At 36.2% G+C, this 7745-nt stretch overlaps 1 long non-coding RNA gene across 1 annotated transcript; it reads right to left on the reverse strand.

Annotated features, from left to right (window-relative positions):
* Positions 1-4050: 4050 nt before the first annotated feature.
* On the reverse strand, positions 4051-7312 carry LOC104157003. Its single transcript, XR_696428.1, has 2 exons — positions 7165-7312; positions 4051-6841 (listed from the first exon to the last, which is right to left on the reverse strand). It is a non-coding gene; the product is annotated as an uncharacterized LOC104157003 (long non-coding RNA).
* Positions 7313-7745: the final 433 nt, after the last annotated feature.

Raw genomic sequence — 7745 nt, forward strand, 5'->3', positions numbered from 1 at the left:
TTAGGGTTGGAGAAAGAAACTTGATCAGTGATCCCAACAGTACAGTTGGTTGCTCCTCAGAAATTTTGGGGTTTTTGGTGAAGCATTGTTTGACTTTTCAGTGTTAAGAATTTCTTATTTTCAGATCATAAAAGCACATCTGAAGCTAATTTAAGATTAAAGCTTCTTTCATTGACAGCCTAAATCATGTAGCAAAAGGAGGAAAACTTTCAGACAGGGCAGAGCCCAGAGCCTAATGCAAACCCAAGGAATAAGTGCAAGTGCTAATACGTACATCTCAGAAAAACCAAATGGCTTCTGAGCAACTTCCACTGGGTGTGCCTGCATCCTCCAGCTCCACCAAGTCATGCATCCCTTTGCTTCCTGGAATAGTTGTGATTATTGCAGCACAAGTGTTCCTATCTTTTTTGTTACTTTCTCCATTTTATATGCCTGCATTTTTGATGGTCTGACTCTATCCTGTTTCATTTGCTTTTTACTGACTGTGTGTACTTGTTCTGCAACTTTTTATTCTTCTGTTTTGATCCTTTCCACAGACGGTTTGGCTGATCGTGCTCTTTGGAAGCATTTGCGAGAGGAGTGATTTTCAACGTACAGTCAGTGAACCCCGGAGATTCCACAAATTATTCCTAACAGTCCATGCGAGGTAGTTAAGAAAATCCAGTCTACTGTCGGCAGGGTTAAATGTTCTGTTTAAAGATCAATGCCTCCATTGAAAAAAATGTCTGCAATGAAAACTCTTGCTCTAGACTTGGATCTGGTTTTCTCCACAAGAAGTGTTAAATGAGTAATTGATTGCACATGCCCCATTCCACATCAACCCTCCCTTTACGACAGAAGTAAAACTTCTCTATACATAGTAGGGACAAGACAGAGCTCAAAGTTATTTGTGAATACAGTTTCTGCCATTGCTTTCCTCTTTTTGGTACTACTGAGGCAAATAATCCCATTACTGATCTTAAATAAAAAACCAGAAATAACCAAACATGGGAAGACTTATCAGCACAGAATTGATACATTGTACATAAAGAACTTGGTGACGTGATGGACTAAATAGAAAGGCAAGGTTAGAGGTTACTTAGAGATAACAGAAAATTTTTTGCTATATTCCAAAACTTGATCAAGATGTAACAGTTGTTCACAGCTCTAAGAGCCGTCAGTGAACGGGCAAGAAAAAGAAAAATGTAACATGAGGATGTAATGACACGCAAAATATTTCTGGGCAATACCAACAGAGAGATCTAGTGTTATTTATAAAGGCGTTGCTTGGGATAGTGGGCACAGTAGGCTCAAGAAGCATTAAGTCAAAGGAAAGTTCCAGAAGGATTAAGTCCACAGGCACAGAGAAGGGCCTGTTGATCACAACAATGGAAAAATAGTCTTACGAGACCAGAGGACTTGGCTCATATCCTTTGGCAAAAGGATTTCTCAGAAGAAATACTAATGTTGGCAGGAAACAGAAGCGGGGAGTGGGCATTAACTACTTCAGCTGCCGCTGGTCAGCTGACCACTGACGAGGAGAACATGATGCTTTTAAGTACTCTGCATCATACCAGCCCACCGGTGTCGTGCATCGGGGCTAGCTGGATGCGCCTGTTTTCTGGTCACAGTGATGCATTTTACTGGAGATGACGGGGCAAAGTTATAGGCTTGTATTTACAGCTAAATATATTCTTTATATTTGACGTGCAGTGATTTGCCTGCTTATCAGGACTGAACACTGCCACAGTAAAAGTTCTGATACTCAGAACCAATATCAGAAATAATTTTATAAATTATATACTTACATGTGGTGCAAAAATGTATTGTTGACTTTCTTGTGAGAGCTACTAAAGGACACAATGACTGACAAAATCCGGGCAAGAAAAATCCAAAATTTTACTAATAAATAGGCAAAATAAAACAAAAGTACTGTTTAAGAAGAGATTTGTAGTATTTATGTGTCCCAGCCAGCACTATCTATGAGATTCAGAGGGAAACTTCTGTTTAGGAAGGTTATCCCTCAGCTGCTGCCTAAGCAGTTCAGGGCTTTTTCTGCAAAAAAGACTGATCCTGGCCATTTTCCCAGGCAGGTTACTGCCTAGTGGGGATCACTGTCTTCATCTAGGACAGCCGTTTCTACATAACAAGAGGTTTTGAGAGAGGGGGAGGGTGGGATGACAAACCAGATAAGCTTCCATGACTGAAAAAATCTCAAATTACTTTTCTGTTATCATTCTTCATTTGAGTAAGTTTTTCGTATTTATTGGTTCCAAAAGCAAGGATACAACCATGCTTGACCTGTTGCCCATCTGTCACAAAAAGCTGAATTCTTACTATTCTAGATCTCTAAAAAATTTGAGAATTGCTTGCAAATTCTCTCCCATATGTTATTATTTCATTTGGTATTAATGTCACCAGACTGTTGTAGGGTCCTTCCTCTGGTGATAAAAAGTTTGCCATGTCTTTGAATGGCTGTAAAAGTTATTTTGCGTGTCTGGAAGTTCTTTCATATTCAATTTTTCTCAGAATTTCTTTCATTTTCCCTTCACAGCACAGCCTTGAGATTCTCTTGTTCTCCTAATTTTCTTTAACATAACTCTCATACCAATAAAATAACTCATGCTGTCAATATATCAAGTAGAATAGTATCCTATATGTTTAGGCCTCATGTTCTGGATTACTGTTTACTAGAGATTAGAAAAAAAAATACAGCTATCCTCCAAAACATGTTCACTTTTTTCATCTGTTCACCTCCTGCAGTTTCTCATTCTCTTTTTAACCTTTGCCATTTTGTTGGGTTTCTTTCAGAAAAAAATCTCGCAGTATGAAAAATCAAGTTCTAATATGAAAAACCTGCTATGGCAGTTCATGACCATAATGCCATAAGCCTAACAAGAAACAGAATAGATCTGGGTCTATCACATATGCATGATTAAGAATAAAATTTTGCATGGGATGCTAAAAAGGGAGATGCGATTTTCTGAAATGTTGCCTGTCTTCTCTACAAAAAATACATGTATCACATTGTGTGTACATAAGGTGATATACAAATTATTGTCTTCTTTCTTGCTGTGACGTCCTTAGTTGACGGCTTTACCTGCCTTTCTGGTTTGCACTCTGTTGTGCAAAGTGTCCTGCACCCTCTGTAGCTTTCCCGTTCCCCAGCGGTCGACTAGCCTTTGCCAGGGGAGGAGAGACGGTCTAGAATTGGTATGGCTGCTCCTGTCTTGGTCATTTAGGATGATCTCTAAGGAATGCAATTAAGAAGAATGGCATGCAGGGATAATGTACAGAATTAATTATTGATACCACTGCATAATGCTGGACATAATATATACTCAATACAGGAACCCAAGCATACGGTAAAGTCATAATTATGCTTATAAATCAATTAATTGCCAATTCCCTGTGTAATTACTTTTGTTTGTTTCCCAGGAAGATGTTTTTAATTAGATGGTTTAGCAGCGATAATGAAATCTAAACCAGTTATTAACTCATTGCAGGGGTAACGTGGGTTGTGTCGTGGTGCAGATCAGGATTAATATTGCACGTGTCAGCATGAACTGATGGTCACCGCTCCTGTCACAGGCAGGGATGACCAGGAGGGTTAACTGACTGCTGTCATTTGCCTCTTCAGCTGACTGGTTCTAAAAGCACCTTGCAGTCTTAGTGCAGGCCAGAGGAAAGGGAAAATTTTTCCAACTGAGGTTCATTTTCAGTTGGCTTATTCCTTCTTTTTGAGTCTAGGAACCTGATGATCAGTGTGTTTAATTTTAAATATATTGTGCACAATACTTCAGTTGCACTACTGAGGCCAAGGAAACACTATCCAATTTCTTTCTAGGAAGTTCCGAAATGTTGGAACAAACTTCTTGGGCTTATGCATTTGTGTAGAGCGGGAAGTGCACCGTTTGAAGAGGCAGCCACACGTCCTGTGGGGAGAATTCGAGGAATCAACAGCCAAGGCTTCTTGTTAAAAAAGTCTCTGAGGATTTCTGTCTTGTAATGCCGTTTGTGAAATAAAGCGAAACTGTTGAAAGTGATGATAGAACCACTGTGCTACAAATGTGGCAACACATTTTTTTATTTATTTAGAGTAAGATGTGTTAACATCCAGCATGACAAAATTTGTACAAAGTTCACAATTTAAAAATGAAGTATCACAGCAACTTGTGATTCCACACATTTATAGCAAAATTAAAATGTCAACAAATCCATGCCGTGTAGTACAAAAATAAATCAAACTTCAGTTCCACAGAGAGCACAATAAATAGTTTATACAAAATTCTGTCTTAATAAATGATTACTTAAATTAACTTAGAAATGAATATGAACAATAAGTTATAATAAATAAACTCTGATGACTCACAATAATTTAATATGAAAGGTCAGCATTCTAATATGTGACACTTTTGTGATCCCTATATAATAGTCACAGATAACTTTTGATTTGATATTATGTACCAACATTAGATGAGCAGCAGATTTGTGCTTAAAATCCCTTTCCATTGTACATAGGTGATAACAATAAGAATCCAAAACTGATACTATCTATTACTCTACTGAAAGCATTACTATATTGGCAAAGAAGCTGCAGACACAATGCAGTGGAAAAATGCATATGCCATTATGAACAATGAAAGCCCTAAAAGGAGGCTAGGGCAAAAGTACAATATATATGGCAGAAGGTGAACAACAAGCACCTTGCTTCAGCTCTCAAAAAGGCAATTCTGAGCATGGCAGCTACAACTAATAGCACAACAGAAAAAGGGCGCTGTACAGAGAAGATACTGCAGAGCCCCAAAGTAATTACATAATCTTTTCCCAGCTAGTTATTAAAGTCCTCGTGGAAAACTGTAAGCTTTTGTACAGTGAATAGTATAAAGTGCCGCTGGGATATACATATATTTATACATATATATATATACCGAGGTTGAGTATTGTATCAGAATATTTGTTGTGAGATCCCTGTAGTCTCCCTTAGCAATATTACTGGATTGGCCATAATGGCTTCCACTATAATTTGTTCAGGTTTAGTGTCACAAGGCTAATGACACAAGAAATTGCACACCTCCGTATGGATATATAGGGCAAGGTAAGTGCAAATAGTCAACTGGCACATTGTGGGGACAATGACCCTGTAAGTCCTGTTCTGCTAAAAATATTTTATTTTTTACAAAACCCATCTTTTTCATAACAAAATTTTAAAGTACTTTTGTACTTTCTGCATAACATCAAGACATGGAAGGAAAAGATATGCTATCAAATTCAAATAAATTCAACATCTGTAAAACACAACACATCACCAAATTTACTACTTAAAAAAGAAAAATGTAGTAAGAAAAAGTGGTCTTATGCATACATATAGTGCAGTCATTTTGAAGAAAACAATCAAATCTTGAAGGTACAAATAAGTTTTATCTTAAAATGATCCAGTTTAAAGCAAAAAAAGTGCCGAAGTATATTTAGTTACATTAAAAATTTGATTGCATTCATTTTTGCAATAGGTACTAGTAGAACAAATACAAAGCATATGTGAATGCTGCAGTAATGATTGTTCTCCAACAAAAAACAAAACATAAATGTTAAAATGTTAAAAATGGGATCAAATGCTTGGCAAAGCAAACGGAAAAATCTTTACTGAACTGCATTCCTACTGCAGACAGCAATGAATGCAGTTCAGTAACTCTAATAGACACAGATCATTTGTGTTTTTCCCCAAATTAAAGATGTGAAAAGGCAATATTAATTTTAAAATATTGTCCTCCATCTTGAATTGAAAACACAGAATTTCTGAAAGATGAACTACATTGCTATAACAGATAGTTCAGAGGGGCACTAGCAGTCCAGTAGAGATAAGAGAATGTTGGCTCCAAAGTTTATTTGAAAACAAAAGCTGAAATCTTCACGTTGTCCACCTCTGATATAGTTCTTTTCATAATGGAAGTTCCCATATTCATACCATGTAATGCTTAGAAGTTAATTAAAAAGTGCTGTTTAAGCTGCTTTGAATCTTCTGTCAAGTTTCCATGGCTTGATGTTGTCTTACAATAAATTACCCATTTTGTATCTTACATCTAATCCATGCCATTTTCTTGGAATTCAAAAAACCTCATTTTATTGCCCCCACCACACACCATCCTCCAAAAACAAAAGTCACATAATATTTTCAAGCATTGTTCAAAAATAAAGCATTTTTGCAACCAATTCTTGCTATGAAACAATATGCACACAAAATGTATTTCTTAAATCCCATAAAATCCTCCAACATGAGGCAAAATGATAGTGTTTAAAAAGTGGCTGCAGACCGCAACATTGTCATTCAAAGCTGTTTTTTTTTTTTGTCCATTTCAGTTCAAAATACTAAAACATTTAATCACTAAAGCATTAAAAAGAATTTACACTCTATTTATTTTGATCAGCTTACCTCTTCAGAAATATATATACCCCAAAAATGTGCATACATTAGCAGCTATAAACATTACATGGCATATCACACTATGTCAGCTTATATGAAAACGTACAAAATGTGAATGTATTCAAAAAACTATTCTGCAGTTACTATCTTTAAAGCAAGACATAAAATCATTATGAAGTCTTGTAAGCATAACACTGTTTCAAACAGAAATAAATATATAACACTTTCTGGTAAATTACAGCAGCAAAAAACAAGAGGCATCCTTTTTTTAAGCAAGACTTTCACCACTATAGCAGCTGTTCAGACCTGAATTCCTCTCACAGCCTGCTTTATATTTTCCAGTAGGGCTTTATTTTCTGGACTCTGATAACGATCTTGATTTGTATACATGTCCGTCAAAGTGGTCACGTAAGCATCAAAATTTTGTTCATTGATTGGTTCCTACGAGATATTAAATAGTAGTTCATATACAACTTTTATTTTCTTAATCGTATATTCATTTAAGCATAACATATAATCATGGCATATTGCCACCATTTTTTATAACAGTTAAAATGCCTATTTAGTTCTTACTTAATCTTACAGGATACACTGGAACAGGCCCTCCATGTCTTTGTTAGCAGTTAAATGTATCTTTATGGTTTCAGTGTTGTTACCACAAATATCCAACTGGTTGATGAAACGTAAACATAAAAAAAGACATCTATTGTATGAAGTGAACTGAAGATCGCCAAATTCCTTAACTTGTGCTCTCAATCACTTACCATATGTGGCAGCTGGATATTAGCTAGACTATGAATTAAAGACTGGCTTAAATTGGCCAATTCATGAAGAAGAGACTCATTTTGCTGTTCAATTACTTTGTTCTCCTCTTCTATCGTCTTCAGGTTGCTCTCCATTGTGGTAATCTAAAATGGACAAATTTGTGTACAATGTAATATAAGGCAAGCTGTTATAAAGCATGTGCTCTTTGAAGGGAGAGATAACAGAAATACCAGGGAAAGGAGAAAAAGGTCTATTCATTCACGCTTAAAAAGGTTTTGCTTGAGTCCGCAATTCTTATCATTGTTAAGGGTTTCTTATTCCTACTGCATGTTGCGTGACTTTAACAGCTTGTCTTTTTAATATTGGTAACAATGAATGAACTTGGATTTGATTCCACTGCTTTAGAGCTTTTCTTCTTGAGTTGAAAGGCATTAGGAAGGATCTTAGTTCTGCAAGTTCGCCCATGTGGTTAAACACTTCTACTCCTAGAAGCTTACCTTAGGGACATTCTGCAGTAAGTCATGCATTTCTTATATTTTCTGCTAGATATCTATATATATAGATATATAGATATATAGAT

The sequence above is a fragment of the Cariama cristata genome, unplaced genomic scaffold (genome assembly GCF_000690535.1).
Source record: "Cariama cristata isolate BGI_N322 unplaced genomic scaffold, ASM69053v1 scaffold16693, whole genome shotgun sequence".
Classification (NCBI taxonomy): Eukaryota; Metazoa; Chordata; class Aves; order Cariamiformes; family Cariamidae; genus Cariama; species Cariama cristata.